The sequence below is a fragment of the Thermobia domestica genome, chromosome 7 (genome assembly GCF_964235325.1).
Source record: "Thermobia domestica chromosome 7, izTheDome1.hap1.1, whole genome shotgun sequence".
In the NCBI taxonomy this organism is placed as follows: Eukaryota; Metazoa; Arthropoda; class Insecta; order Zygentoma; family Lepismatidae; genus Thermobia; species Thermobia domestica.
In genome coordinates, this window is record NC_137460.1 from 26651034 (window position 1) to 26668246 (window position 17213).

The 17213-nt window shown below is 37.7% G+C and overlaps 1 protein-coding gene and 1 non-coding gene across 2 annotated transcripts in view; both read right to left on the reverse strand.

The window, feature by feature from the left end:
* Positions 1 to 17213, reverse strand: part of AspRS-m (aspartyl-tRNA synthetase, mitochondrial) — a 221311-nt gene that overhangs the window by 157686 nt on the left and 46412 nt on the right. The gene's annotated exons all lie outside the window — the stretch shown is intronic.
* Positions 5436 to 5508, reverse strand: TRNAT-UGU (transfer RNA threonine (anticodon UGU)). Its single transcript has one exon. It is a non-coding gene; the product is annotated as a tRNA-Thr (tRNA).

The window sequence follows — 17213 nt, forward strand, 5'->3', positions numbered from 1 at the left end:
AGATCCGGTTCCGGAACCGTTTTTTCGGATCCAGGTCTGGAACCAGTTCTTCAGATTGAGGTCTGGAACCGGTTCTTCGTAACCAGGTTTGGAACCGGTTCCCAAGATCTGGTTCTGGAACCGGGTTTTCGGATCCAGGTCTGGAACTAGTTCCGGAACCGGTTCTGAAAACAGGATCTCCAAGAACCGGTTCCGCTGAAACCGAAACTTTGTGACCAACCCTACGCTAAACCCGAGCTGCTGGCAGGCTGCGAACAGTGTGCTAGATGAAATGGTGGAAGCGACAGGCAGGCGCCCAGGCGGTGGACGCTTGTCTCATTTGGCTAAATAAACTGGGTAACTGGCAAACTCATTGGCTAAACAGGCAAACTGGCCAATTCATTTGGTTAAACACCCACTGGTGGACCAAAATTTCTTTTCTGGGGGCACAAGCGGATCTGGGCGGAGAGGGCACAAGCACATGGTCATCTTTGCAATGTTTTGAAGGTGAACTTTGTGCCTCCTTTACGGGTCTTTGGGGGCTTTCGGAGCCAGGTCTGGAACCGGGTCCTAAGATTCGGTTCTGGAACCGGGTTTTCAGATCCAGATCTGGAACCGGGTTTTCAGATCCAGGTCTGGAACCGGTTCCTAAGATCCGGTTCTGGAACCTGGTTTTCGGATCCAGGTCTGGACCGGTTTTAAGATCCGGTTCTGGAACCGGGTTTTCGGATCCATGTCCGGAACCGGTTCCAGAACCGGGTCTGAAAACCAGATCTCCGAGAACCGGAACTTTGTGGCCATCCCTAGTTTGAAGTGAATCTGGAAGACAAGCGTGGTGGCTGTGAAAGTGGAATGTATGTACCTGAATATAAATAATATAATGCCAATGTTGACTTTAATACTAGCAGGTTGATGACTGCTGTCAGGCAAGAGTAAAATAATGTACAAGGAAGATGGCAAATATGAAAATATAGATATTGTTTTTGATGTTCCGGGCCTTGTCGGCTAGAAGTGCGTGTGTGAGCAGTATATGTAGATATTCAGAGACGGTTCCCAAAGAAATATTTTCCACATGTTTCCGCTGCTCGTGTGACATACGTTTGAAGTTCGTGCACATGCACACCGTCAGAAGCCCTTGTACTTCTAGTTGAGGCTGATCTCACACGGATACAATTATGGATTAATCATATGAATGATAAGACTATTTACCCATGTTATTCACGTGTGCAAGAAGCAAAAAGGCATGTTATACCTTTATGAAGATGCTATTACCGTCACAGAATCATGTGCCGAAATCAAGCTGCAAAACGTTCTGGATTATACAGCTTCAAGATTGTGTCAATACTTGAAGAACGTCTTGAGTTGTCTCACAGAGAAAGAACATCTGAAGTTAGAGCTCGTCTGGGGCTGTGATTGATCACAACAGTGTAAATTTCAACAGAAGTTTCCAAACCATTTAGATTCAGACGCAAATATTTTCCAAAGCTCATTTGTTCTTGTCAGATTGTTATGCACGAATGGAGACCAAATAAAAACCATATGCCAAAACCCAATGCCATTATGACCCAGGTTCTGTGGGCCAAGACGTGTACGTTGTGTGCATGAGACAAAGGACATCACAAATGGGAAAATGAGTACATTGAACATCAGGTGATCCAGTTGAACAAGACTACAATATCTACAAAGACAGGTGGCTTAGAAATCAAGTATACTTTGGTTACGACTATGATTGGTGCAAAGGTGTGTAATACTGCAACAAACACACTGTCTACTGTGCGGTCAAACAGCAAAAGACTTCAACAAATTGCAAACGTCAGCAGCAGAGGATCCTGGCTCTCTCTCAGGCTTGGCCTGTCAATCCTACATGCAAGGATCACAATTTTCGAATCACTGCTGCATCTGCCCTACAAGATAACGGTCAAAAAGTGGCATTTCAGGAATGCCAAGGACAAGACAGTTGTGACAGAAACAAAGAAACACATTCAACAATGTTTCAAAACTGACATGGGTCTTCTTGTAGATATCCCGAAAGCAGGATTCGGGAACACCAATGACGGGAATACATCCAGACGATTCTCGAATTATACGTGTGAATCTCACTTTGGTGAAACGGTTCAATGTGATCTTGGAGACACTTTCGAGTGGATTCAAAATCGACGCAGACAAATTCACGGCATACGCAGAAGAAACTGCACGCCTTTGCGCCCAGCTGTATGGGGTGCCCAATATCGCCTACAGATTGTCGAAGGAGGCAGCAGAAGAGAAAAAACAAATATTTTCGCCAGTATCGCCAAGATTTTTCACGCAAGTTCTCGCGCAAACGATGTCTGCGAGACTTGCTGAACAGGCCACTCCTCACTTCTGTTCTGACCCCTTCTTAAGATGCTCTAAACCCAAGATGACGACGAAGAAGCAACCTTAGTTGAGCGAAACGTTGCTACTGTTACTCGCAGACACCGTCCACTGCTGTGTTTGCAGGAGACGAAGGCGACAGTAACGAAGACGATTAATAGGAAATGGACAACATGGACTAATGAGATGTAGCTAGGTGTTCACCAAGGCAAAATCTTTCTCCTTTTCTATATATTTGTTGCATTATTTGCGAAACATATTTCATGCAAACAATTATCATTGCTTTGTGTTGATTCACCAGTTCATCAAACACTACAGATAATTTTGTCCGCATTTTCAAACAGTTTACTCCACTGTGCGTCGGAGCTCCTCCGCGGCTAAGCGGTTAGCGTACGCGCCTTTGGCGTGGGAGTCCCGGGTTCGGATTCCACGTTAATCAGTAGGTCCACGTCTCATATAGCCTCGCTGCTGAAAGGGACGCTAAACTAAAAACCAACCAACCAACCAAACCATCCACTGTGCGTCGGTGGTCGATCACTAATCATTCGATTACATGGTAGGCTTCAGCTGATTATTTACGATCATACATAATGTTTTATATAAAACACTTTGAAAATCTTAGAGATTTCAGGTTTTCAAATGACCTTACAAATATTTAGTATATGTATTTACATTAATAATTTGTATGATTGACAAAGTATAAAATTTAATTTTAATCTGTATTTCTCAGGTGTTTCAAACCGATAGTCCGTACAAAAGAGCGTATTGACATAGTAACACAGTGTGACGATCTGTTTTGAATAGTCCTACCAAAAAAAAAAAAAAAAAAAAGACTTTGTCTGCAGAATGATAAGTGTTCTTCCATATAAAATCCAACTTTTTAAAACTTTAACAGATGCCTAAAAAGAGAAATCAAAACCCATTACATGACACAATTTGCAATATTTACTTCACAAAATTTCATTAGGCCTACTGATTAAAGTTTGTAAAATTAGAAGAAAAATAACTTCAGATTCGCATTTTTGGTAAAATTTTAGAATAAAATCATGTGTCGCATGTCCCTCTTCCCGTTTGAAATATTAGATCTGAATTCAAAATGGCGGATTTCAAGAGGGCCGCCATGATGCCACATGGCATCATCTGGTGCACCCCCACTCCAATTAACCACATCCAAAGTTTCGTCATCTTTCCTCATGCCGTTTCAAAAATACAAGGATGGTGTTGGACTTTTGCCTCACCCTATATTTGTGTTGCGATTAGAAAAAAAAATATGTATTACAGTATTAAACTACCCATGTGACATAATTCTTCGAAACCCCACCATTCTCTCTTGAAGACCCTATACATATATATATAGGGGAAACCAGGGTATTCGCGAACACTGAAGTAATGCCGAACACCCAAGTTTACGCCCAAGGAAACTTGTAAGAAAACAGACGATTTTGGTGCATGCTAGCGGAAGGACCTGGAAAAGTGTACCATAAATTTTGTAACAGTCAATTGAGTGGATTAGCAGGAAGAAGACGTTTAGTTGTTTTTGTCGATTCACTTGTAAACTTGATTCAACAATCTGGGCAAGGTGACTTGGCTCTTATCTTATCTATACTGTTAAGACAAAGCTATGTATTCCCCCCTATATTTGAGCATTAGTTCTTTGTAATCTTACTAGCCTGTATGCAGTCAACAATTAGTTTCAACTTTCACAGCAAAATGACGTCTCATGGAGAAATGCCAGACATTACCCCGGAGTGTTCTGGATTGTCCAATGGTATGAAATAAATTATCAAAAATTTTTAAATAGTTTTTCCTTATTGAAATGTAAATAATAAGTTAATGAAATTGGTTTGGGAAATAGATCATGTCTTGGTAATGAGCGTTATTTACTGTATTAATTAGAATAGTTTGCTACATTTATTATTTTGAGAATTATTACTTCATTATTCTATAGTCAGTAACCCTATTTTAGATATCTGATTCTTCATCATAGGCTGCAATTTTATTCTGTGTGTGATTCACAGAGTATTTTACAAATTTATTTAGCCTAGTAGCATTCATTAGCAGTTAGCCAATTTTGTTCAGCTTATTAACAGCATTTGAACATTTAATAAAGAGCACTGTCATTGGAAGCAAAATATTAATGCGTATATCTGTGATTTCTACAATTCCAAATAATGTTTTCATTTTAATGAATATTTTACTCAATGCACCGTTATTTCTGAATTTGTTTAATAAAAGTACATTTTGTTTAGCCTATATTTCATTTGTAATATTCCAAAGATGACGAGGTCTGATCATATTTCTCATTAACTTGAGTTAACTTTGTAATTATAATTCTTATTAAAGATTTAAATAACGGTATAATTTTAATGCATTTCGCTTCTTTCGTAAAGGAAAGTTTAAAGTAAACGGTATGTTCGGGATTACCCCGACCACGAGGGCAATCCCGAACATAGGAACATTTTTAAAACATCTCACTGATTTGTTGGAAAGTGTTACTTTTGGCTTTCCTCTGCACTTTAGTAAACAGGAAAAATTCCAAGCTTTCTATACACAAAAAATCTTAATTTTATCTCTAAAAACAAAGGAGTTATTTATAACCAAAGCTAAAGTGTTCGTAAATACCCAGTCTCCCTATATATATATATATATATATATATATATATATATATATATATATATATATATATATATATATATATATATATATATATATATATATATATATATATATATAGTATCACAATTATTTTATCGTATTTACGAATCCTTAAGACAAGTGTTTCTTCCCAATTACAATATTTGACTCCTAACCAACCCAAAGATTCTTTTTCTCAACAATTCTTGTTAAAACGACATTCAATAACAAAAATTACTAAAGGAAACTCTGTTATTTGAGTAGCCGCACGAGGGTCAACCGTACACATACCTTATGTTGATCAGTTATAACTACTATCTTGACCGAATCTAACTTTCAAAGAAAACTTATAATAAGTTTCTAATTTTGCTCTTTTATTTAAAATGTTACAGATCGAAACTAAAATGCCGAACAATTACTTTTTAGAAAAATAGAGCCTTGTTTGAAAAAAAAAGTTAAGCCGGACACTAGCCCCCTGTGAGGATCGAACTCACGACCCCTGGTTTACAAGACCAGTGCTCTAACCACTGAGCTAAGGAGGCACTTATGCGAATATCTGTTCACGTTTATGGCCTTGGAAATATCGAGCTGATAATGCTGCCACGAGACGCGTTGTCAGTTGCGACGGAAACTTTTCGCTTCTTTTTCTTTTTTAAATGAAATTCCTTTCCTGTATTTTCTTTACTTTTTGTATCGTAGCCGGCGATGCTTTTCGTGTATCCGAGAGGCTAGCGTGCATGATCCATTCCTCAATTTTCCTTTTTTTTTTTTTTTTTTTTTTGTTGTTGTTGTTTCTTTTGTAATGTTTCGTTGACGGGAGTTCTAAAGAAAGTTGTTAGAATGGGGAAGATCGAAGACATTGGGGAAACGGAATTCATATGAAGTAGTGTTGTCAGCGGCTCAGTTCACGGCTCAGTCACCACCGAGACGAGCCAACAGCTCACCCAACCGAGCTGGCTCGAGCCCTCGATTCAGCTGGGCCGAACCAAGCCGAGCCGATGGCTCACCTAAGCTTAGCCAAACCAAGCCGATGGCTGATCGCAATCGAGTAGGCTCGAGCCGATGGCTCACTTAAGCTGAGCCGAATCGAGCTGATGGCTCACCCCAACCGAGCCGGCTCAAGCCAATGGCTCACTTGAGACGAGACGAACCAAACCGATGGCTCATCACAACCACGGCGGCTCGAGTTCTTGGCTCAGTTGAACCGAGCCGAGCCGAGGTGGTTGACATCACAAATATGAACGAAACAAATAAGAGTTAGAGTAGGGATCCAAATGACAGAGAAGTATGCAACTGGAAAGCAAGTGCAACATCAGGGGTGTCACTAGGGAAGGGCAGGGGGTAATTCCCCCTCCCCCGTAAGTTTGAGAACATATGCTTTTTAGACAATTGTATACTAATATACGATTCATATCCATTTGGCTTATTCCAGTTTCGCTTACTGACTTAATTAGCAATTTATCTCATTATCTCCATCTTATCTGCAGGAGGAACGGGTATTCCTGTTTCGCCTATGGTCAATCGATAAGGAATATTTAGTGCCTCTCAACGTAAACAACTCTCTGATGTGATTTGATGTGATTCTAGTCAATCGTGTACTATTAGCAGTTTCAGAAATGCGTTACTTCAAAAATGGCTTTTCTAAATTAAAAAAAAAAAAAAAAAAAGAAGTTATCTAGCATTACCAATTAAATCCCCGAAATGTTAAGTTTACTTTTCAGTAAATTTTTCGCTAGCAAAATCAGTAATTTGTGAACAGATTCATTAAAAACTAATTTTTCAAAGTAAACAAAGCAAGGATAAGTAGGGAAAATAATATTAACCAAACCTGGATTGTAGTTAACTGATAAATTGTCTTTCGTCATACGATTTTGATTTTACATCAATGATCCCACGTGTATATTCACCTTTCATATACAGTAGAAACCCTCTAATCCGTCACCTTTGGGACTGGGGTATGGTCGGAACGCAAAAAAGGTCAAAGTATCAGAAAATACAGAAAAATAAGGATTTACAGTAAAATAAACAATCTCTGAACTCAAAAATGACTATATTGTTCTCTATGGTAGAGACCTGCACGGGCCGAATTTTTAGGCCCGAGCCCAACCCAGCCCGAATGTATCTAGGCCCGGCCCAGCCCGATAAGTTTTTTAAAATTTTTGGCCCAAGCCCGGCCCGGGCCCGATAAATTTTAAAGTTTCATTTTGTAACATTTTTTCACGGGCACACTTCTTCAACGTTTGCCTTTATTCTAATTATCGTTTAACGAAAGTCAATAATTATTAAAGTATTGTAATTAATCGGCCCCAGCCTGGCTTGACCTGAAGAAAAATCAGTGTCGGCCCGCCCAAGCCCGGCCCGGCCCAAAGAAATAACAGAGTCGGGACGCGGGCCGGGCCGGGCTTCGGGCCTCGGGCCGTACCCGGCCCGTGCAGGTCTCTTCTCTACGGTAAAAACAAACGAACGCTAAACACTAAAAACTGCACAGTGCAATACAGTACACAAAACGAAAGAAACGATACAAGAGATAACGGAGCACTAAACCGGGCAAGCGACAACAGCAAGTAAACAACAATGCCGCGAAGGCAGTAAATGCCAATGGGCCTCCTGAGTCACCGACGAGTCGGAACAAGTTCGGCTTCGGATCAACCGAAGTGGCAGAACAGCCGAGGGCGGACGAGAGGGGTTCTACTGTAGATTTGTTTGGAATGTTAAGCTAACAGTTGACGTGCAATTATCTATTGTACTACAGTTAGTAATTTAAGGGGTAGGAGATATTCCTACCTCAACGCTGCTACGGACAGGAGGGTTCCTTTCGTCTCTGCTCTGTCCTAGGCAAGAGTCACTAACCCATCTCCGCGATGCTACGGACAGGTCTAACCTTATAGAGAAAGAACTATTACATAGAACAGGGTTTCTCAACCTGAGGATCGTGATCCCTGGGGGGGGGGTAGCGAAGATAAGCAGAAGTGATAAGTATAATTAGAATCTAATACCGGAAAATATTTCTAAATATTATTTTGAATTTTGTTCCGATAGGTACATTTTTATTTTTATACATAAGAACAACAACAACAACAAAAATAAGTCTACTAAACACTTTCAATAGGTGCAGAGTTGTTTAAAAATCAATTTAAGCGAAAGAAGTACTATATGAAACTAATGAGAACTGCATATTGAAATGCGAGAAAAATGCAAATGCAACAGAATCTGCATATTGAAATAGAATTGAAATTGAAAATGATGTGATTTCATTAGTGCGGCAATATCCGGTTCAATCTTCGTGAAGCACATTATCAAGCCATTTAAAATAGGCCCTACTCAATAACTTTTTTTTAACAAGTCCAAGTTTTAAAAAAATTAGGAATCACTTGTTTTTTTTAGCGTATGACTCAAAATTAAAGGAGTTATAAAGTTTTAAACTTTTCGAAACAGTATGACGGATCGGATTTGATATTCCTAATATGAATGAACTGACCAAATTTGGTTTTAATCCATTCGTTTTTAGGTAAGTCACTGTATCCACTATATGCAAAAAATTGATTCTACTATTATAGAAATAGATAGTTACCGTGAGATCTCCGCAATGATATATTAAAAATCCCACAAAAGCTTATTATAAACCAGAAATTTATAAGGGGGTCGCTGGCAAGAGGATGTAATAAAATGGGGGTCGTGATCGGAGTTAGGTTGAGAACCACTGACTTAGAGAAAACTACTTATTTGTAGCATAGTGTACAATGAATTTGTATAGAACTTTTGTAATTTAAAAAATGGGCAAAGAAAAATAACCCGTGCACCGTCTTTACCATGCATTACAATGTTTTCCATACATCTACCCACGCAAAAACCGGACATTTCTGCAAGTTTATAATATACAATGGTTATCCATGCTGAAAGAATGTGGAAGAAGAATACATGATTTTGGCAGGAAAAAAACTTCTCCCCCTTTTGAACTGCATTACAAAGCATGAATTTTAAAGAGTGAGTACTGTAATTACTCACTGTGTGAAGAAACAAGTGGTGTGTCACAAATTCAAGGACACAGAAGGACCCATAATGAGAAGACTCCGGATATACATACTTGTAATTTGCATTTTGATTACCTTTATTCAGCTTTAAAAAGGAATTAAATTCTTTTAAAAAAAAACACAATAAAGAACCTAATTATATGTATTAAATAGAACATTAAAGTGTTGTTTATAACTACAGTATCTTTTACTTTTTTTTTTTTTTAAATGGTGTCTAAACAGTGTTAAAGAGAAAATATACGAAATGAGAAAGTTTTTAATAACTTTTACTTGCTTTGGTTCGTGTTTATTCAGACTGTTTTGTGAACATATCTTGAGCTAGGAGTTGGTGAATTGAACGGCTATCAAAGGCGCAAGATTATGCATAACCCAAAACAGCTAGTTTCATAGAATAGCTTAAACCAATTTATATCATTATTTGTGCCGAACACGACGACAGAATACTCAAATTAGCGACAATCCTACAAATTATTTGCATTGAACGGAAGAAGAAATGTTCAAAGATCATATATACGTATACAAGTAGCAGGCGCATACCCAGAAATGTTTGTTGGGGGGGTCCAAACGGGTATTATTTTACACCCGAAAAGACGATAGAGGCCGCGGTGGCTCAGTGGTAGAGCGTTCACCTCTGGTGGTTGGGGTCCCGGGTTCAAACCCTGCTCCCACCAAGTGAACTTTGTGGTGGACAAACACCGTGTGCGTGGGTTTTCTCGGGGTTCTCCCGTTTCCTCCCACTTTCTTCATTCCACCATTTCATTCATCTCTCATCATCACCGTTTCCTTTAGTCTAACCGGCATAACCGTGGGACGTAAAACTCAAAAATGTCATTTCATTTTTCCGAAAAGACGATAAATAATTGTAAAATACTTCTACCTATATTATCAGAAAAAATGATAGATGTTTATTTATAAGAGAAAGAGTGCAGATGAAGTGTAAAATCAAATGTTTACGCTACATCAATTATTTCCCTGTTAAACAACAAAGTGTACAAATGTATGTTGTGTTGGAAAGTTTTACGGAAGGGATCCGAACCCGGTAGATACCCCGTGATTACGTCCTTGACCAGTCGAGTACATTTCATTAAGCAGAGTAAAGTGAAACAAGACCTCATCCGCGGTTGTTAAGAAAACGAGAAATTCGTTATCGTTGTAAACCTAAAAATTGAAGCTGAACGATAGCCACGCCATCTAGGCCTACCTCCTAAAATCAAACAAACTGAAGAACGTTCTCATTAACCTCTCGTTATTTCGTTATTTACTCGGAATTTTATGTTCAACTATTGAGCCTGCCTTACTAAAAATAATACAAAATTTACCATTTTTCTTTTCCTATTCATCAATGAAAGGATATAATGAAATGCAAGTTACCACAATCATAGATAATGCTATTCTACAACAGAAAATATGAACCTGAAGAATGTTCCGTGTTTCCATCCATAGAAATTACGGTGTTGCCAGAAAAACAATTCCCTAAAATCTAAGTTAAAGCAGCGAGTAGAGAAACAAACTCAACTGCATTTGGTTACGTATCATATTGTTTTGGTTTCCTGTGAACTACTTTTTAAATAATAGTTGTATTTAGTTTGTAATAACCCCCAAAACAATTTTAACATATAGTTACTAAAACTAAATAATAATGTTAATTAAAAAGTAGTACACAAGAAACCAAAACAACATGATACGTAATCAAATGCAGTTGAGTTCATTCCTCTACTCGCTGTCTTAACTTAGATTTTAGGGAAATTGTTTTCTGGCGACATTGTAATTTCTATGGATGGCAACATTGAACATTCTTCAGGTTCATATTTTCTGTTGTAGAATAGCATTATCTATGATTGTGGTAACTTGCATTTCATTATCTCCTTTCACTGATGAATAATCAAGCAAAAGAAAATCGTATTATTTTTAATAAGCAGGCTCTTATCTTAACATTAATCACCCGTTGCAAAGCCGCGCACTTCAGCTAGTAGACACTTCAATTTTTGGATCGATATGCGATAAAATTACCTTGCATCAATAGCACCATAAGTCAGAAAACAGAAGACTTCAAGTGTATGTAAAATACTGAAATGCTCAACCATGCAAATATCAACATGAGCACATTGTTTGACATACTCCTCAATATAACCAAATTAAAAGTGTTGCCAACCCAACATAAAGTTTTATGTTTTTCAAATGCCTCTCCGTCAGGTTATTTCAAATCCACATGTAACACGAAAACTTAAAATTTCACACTTACTTTGCAGTGTTGTAAACTAAGGATGCTCCTACAGTATCACACACATAAAAAAAGCAATGAAATTTTGCAGGGTTCTTTGACACTATTATTACGCAAGTTACATACACCAAAGTATTTTAGTGCCGAATACTACGGTCAGTATATGACATATATCAAACAAACAGATATATAATTACCAGAAACTGAAAATCTCAAAATGTTCGAAGGACTTTATTTCTTAAAACTGCTTATTTCTTAAAAGTATCACATCATATCCAATTAAGTAGATGGCTTTCAACAGACACACAGATTCATAATGCCGTTTACAGAAATTTGATTCACTATACTTATCCAATCCAAACATACTCTTTGCGTTTAACATGTCGATTTGAAACATGCAATTATATGACGTAGTGCCATTTGAAAAAAAAAAAAAAAAAGTATAACTTTATGTTGGGTTGGTACGGGGCGCTCCCACAAGGTCCTCACCCGGCAAAGAAACTTCGTAACCTAACACATTAGTATACTTTCTTAATAAAATTATTTTTTATTTAGCGGACAAATTATTGTTGTAACTTTGTAAAATTTGATATTACACTTCATTTGTACTCTTGCTTTTCATATACTAAAAACAGTCTATTTCCAGGGCCGTACTGGACCCAGGGACTCACCGGGAAGTTTTTTTTTTCTCCAGGACTCCGTGACCAAGAAGAACCCGAAAATTAAAAAAAAAAATACTTAAAACATTTTCACCATAAAAGTTTTAAAAACATGACCGTTTTGAACATGTTGAAAGAGGGACCATCATAAAAGATTTTAATGCCCTACCCCCTCTTGTATTTTTTCGCTCCAGACCTTCCAATGGTCTTAATTCGGCCCTGTGTATTTTGTATACAGAAAACAACGTTCCTGTAAAATGTAAATTATTATTTAGTTTCAAGTTATCGCATCATTTGAGATTTCAATTTAGCTGAATACTCCAGTATTAGCAAAATTATAAAACAGAGTGGGAAATCAGGAACTTTTCAACGGTTGAATTGCGAAAAAGTGTGAAAGGATGTTTTCGTAACATCATGGGCTGGCAACGCTGGTCTGAGATAAGCTGACTGTATTGCCGGTACTCGACATGTTATTGTCCTCTGTTGAATTACTCCCGTATGCGAGAAGTACATGACGTGTGCTTTTTTATATATACATATATCGCTACTTACGATACGAGGCGGAGGACCCACTAAAAAATTCAGCGTCCAGGGCCCACGGGGAAATTTCCCGGTTTCCCCCCTGGCCAGTACCGATCTATCTATCATTTTATTCAGAGAATTTAGGTGGCAGCACTTAACAATTACTTTACGGTCTTTTCGGATGCAGAATAATATCTGTTCAATAACATAGACATACATTTTTTGTACGGTAGTATTGGACCCCTTCCAAGAAAAATTCCTGGATGCTCACTTTTTTCTTTTTCTTTTTCTTTTTTTTCTTTTTTTTTTTTTTTTTTTTTTGTCTATTAGTTTAAAAATTACAAGGACGTAACAAAATAAATCTACTTTTACGAAGTGTATTTATCTATAGAAAGATCTTTCATCATTTTTATGTCATTTACTAGTCCACAAATCAACATTATAAACGTCATGTCTATATTCTCTTGGGGAAAAGGAATGTGTCACACGAATTAAATATTTACTCTTGATAAGTTTAACACGTTTTTATAAGCCTAAAGTAAACACCTGTACATCATACGAAGCCAATATAATACACTACAAAAACAAGAGATTACTATTATCTACAATATCAGAAAAAGGTGCGACAATTTATAAAGGATTTATAGATGTTGACTTAAGTAGTAAAGCGGTTATCGGAAAACTAGTTTATTTCCATTAGTATTTTTTACGACTTCCGTCGTGGATCTCATTTTTTCCTTCTCTTTTCGGTTATCTAGTGTTGATGTATTCTGCAATTTTACAATTTAATACTAGGAATATCATTTGTTAATGAATTCTTAAAATATTGCCTCATTTTTTTTCAGTTGACACAGATTTGTCGTAACCGATTTTTTTTTTATTGTTATTATTTTTCCTTCACAATGTTTCTCTAGTACAGTATTTTGAGTTTACAATAGGCCTGCATACTGAATGTTTATTACGTTTTGTTATTTTTATTCTTCTTCTTCTGAATCAAGGCGTCAAGTTTAGTAGGGTGATTTCTGACAACTGGAACAACAACAACAACAACAACAAAAGTGTTAATATATTCATACCGTGGCCTAATTTATGTCAAATGTCCTCTGGTCCTTTCTATGTTTTCCATTTATGTGACATGTCCTGGTATTTTTGTTTTTTAATACTGTATATCTACTGAGTTTTTATTTATTAACGTCTTACAATAAAACTTTTTCGGGTATTTCCCCTTTTTAAACAAGAAATCTAAAAAAAATAAACTCTTTTTATTGAATAATGATTTTTTTTCTTTTCTGTGATTCTAAAGCGTTTATATTCTCATCGGCTTTGTAGTTATTTTTCAGTGCAATGTTTTAATAACTACAAGAGAGAAAGATAGGAGAGAATAGCGTTTACTACGTTTATTACATTACTAGGTTTATATACACTCTTCATGTGTATCGGTGTATCACCTTGTTCCATTGTCTTCCAACTTACGGATTCTACAAGATCACTGTTCTGTTCAGGTTAGACCGGATTTCTCTGGGTCTGTTCAGGTCAGTTCGAGTAAAGTCTGTCCTGGTTCCGGGTCTGATGGGTCACAACCCTTTTCTGCTTCCGAAATTCATGGCCCGTTTCAACGCTAGAAATGGGTCTCACGCCCATTGACCTCGCTTGGGGTCGGGCTCACCTATCTCAATGGGGATCATCCTCACTCGAACTTGCTATTTTAAATTAGGTTTATATTCATTCGGACCCGTATTCGCTATACTAAATGGGGCTCATGCTCACTCCAGCTCGGGCTCTGCTCTCAATGAGGCTTACGCTCACTCGGGATTAGGTTCAGTACCCTAAGTGGGGACCATGTTCACTTGAAGTCAGGCTTGGTGCAATAAATGGGACTCACTCGGGCTCGACCTCTACCGTCAATGGACTCACGCTCACTCGGGGTCATACTCGATGCCATAAATTGCCATAAATGGGGTTCATGCTTACTAAGGTTCGGGCTTGCTAACCCTTGATGGGACTCGCACTCACGCTCAATTATTGAGTCCGAACTCTATTGAGCGCAAATTCCGGGCTTGCAAGCACTGGGCTATCGATTTTACACATTTCTGATCCAAACCAAATGAGATCCCACCGGAAATCGAAGACAGGTCATCCGTTTAGAAACTGAGAGTATTAGGCCAGAAACTTAGTTGTTGACGACCTTAATCCTGGACTCTTAACACAATAAAAAAAAACTAATAGATATAAGTGTCAGACTAAGGAAATCTTAATGGACGTGAGCAACTGAATACATGCGTAAGCGTAATGACGTCATAATTAATCACTCGTACACGTCCGTCAGCATGTGTAAGATACGCTACTTGTCACTAATTAGTTGCCAAAATTACCCCTATGATATCAACTAGTAGTATGTTTAATCTACCGCAATTAATTTCCTGTTTCGTACGTGTTTTTTCCTGCATAGCGACTCCGGATGCAGCCTCCACTTGCATAGATAGTAGGCACTTCCTTTTGCGAACATTAAGTGAATACTATTTTTATCTAATGACACGTGTTTGAACATAACTAGTGCTCTTCATGAAGGAAGGAAAAGATTTCTAAGATTTTCCAAAAACACTGTTGGTTCTTCACCTCTTTGTCTTAATTTCAGACAAAGACCGGGATCTTTTTTAAAATTACCATAGACGATAAACAAGCAGCTTCTATTTCTATTATTCAGCGTACACCACCTACTTATTTCCTTGGTTCTCATTTTAACTCTTGCATAATGGCATGCTTCTTTCTCATTTTTTATCTATCTAGGACTTGATGAAGTAATATTTTGGTTACAATGTATCTCTCTATGTCGGTACAGAGAGGAAGTCACGTCTTTTCCTATAAACCGTCCTTATAAACTTTTTTTTCTTTTTTTTATAATATATATTGTCTCAAGATAACGTAAAATCCAGGAATAATATATGACAATTTTTATAGCTTATTACCACGGACCTTTTTTTTTTTACGTAGATAAAGAAATTCCTAGAAGGTTGAAAAAGGGGATCTGCCTAAATGCTTTCTCATACCAGAAAATCACGGAGTTGTCCCCTTTTCCATTTCCTATATGAGTGAGTCACTCTATCTTGTAAATGAGTTTTCCCAAACCAGACTCGGAAGGAATTTCCATATAGTCGGGTCCTAGGTAAATTGTTTTCTCGCACGAAAGAAATGTACTTGCGCCCTGTTTCATGAATCGTTGTTCCCCTCCTTGAAACAAGGTTCTTCCACAGTCTCTCCTATAGCCTTTCTGTTTCAAGTGTGTCCCTTCTAACGCTGTTGTCGATCTCCTTACAGCCTTTCTGTTTCAAGTGTGCCCCTTCTAACGCTGCTGTCGATCTCCTTACAGCCTTTCTATTTCAAGTGTGCCCCTTCTAACGCTGTTGTCGATCTCCTTACAACCTTTCTATTTCAAGTGTGCCCTTTCTAACGCTGCTGTCGATCTCCTTACAGCCTTTCTATTTCAAGTGTGCCCTTTCTAACGCTGCTGTCGATCTCCTTACAGCCTTTTTATTACAAGTGTGCCTTTTCTAACGCTGTTGTCGATTTCCTTACAGCCTTTCTATTTCAAGTGTGCCCCTTCTAACGCTGCTGTCGATCTCCTTACAGCCTTTCTGTTTCAATTGTGCCCCTTCTAGCGCTACTGTCGATGTGAGTTTTCTCGTACTTTCCTACAAAGAGGAGTGACAAGTTGTTGCGGCCGAGATTTTTCAATTGTTGGCTGCGGAAGCGTTGCCACAATGAATTATTGCATGGACTTCGCTGTGTTCTGTCTTAGAAGCATTCTAAATAGCCTACGTTCTTCACTCGTCAAGACCAAACGACTGAATGTCAAATTGACAACAGAGCTGAGGTCACTCAGTTCTTCTCCCAAAGCAAAATGAAAGTTTCCTCCGTCAGAGGGTGGCGGGGCGAAGTATTTTTCGCATATTTTCCGAGGGCACACCTGAAATAGGCTCTAAATGATTGTTCCCAGTCAAAAATCCTTCCTCACACCAGAAAACAGTAGATTTTTCCATTTATTATCATTATTTTAAATCTTCAGCTCTTCCTTTCCTTAAATAACTTTCCATCTTACAAACGAATGAGGACCCTAAATATTTTTTCTACACTCCAGAGCTAATTAAATCACTTGTTAGCAAACAAAAATGGCATATTTTGACCCATTTCGTGAAAACCATTGCCCCATTCCTTAAATAAGCTCTCCTGCAGTTCTCCCTTAACCCTTACCATTTTCTTTATTGAAATGACATTTTGATGGATGGTTATTGAAAGTAAGGACTTCGTCAAAAGTAAACCTTTGAATATGTCCCTCTCGAAAAGAAAGCACATTTCTAAAGAAATGTAAATTCAACATCTAGTTGAGCTGGTTTCTCCCACATGAAAATGATCAATTCATCTACAGTACATGAAAACCGTTAGAACCATCTTCAATGTAATAATAATAATAATAATAATAATAATAATAATAATAATAATAATAATAATAATAATAATAATAATAATAATAATAATAATAATAATAATAATTTTAAGTGTAAAATGGCATTTCGGTATAATCCTGCATGGGACTAATTTCTACAGCTCGAGTTATGAATTTAAAATACCTGATCTATCGGAATCGTCCTTCATTTCAATATTTTAAGGAAAGTAATAAAAGAAGACTATGATCAGAGCAGGTCTTACGGTGCGGGACACAATGGGGAACAATTTTGGTCGCTCCCATGATCTTAGCCAAGTTGCAAATACCTGTAGGATCCTATAAACACCCTGCAATACAACGTTGGTCTTGTGAC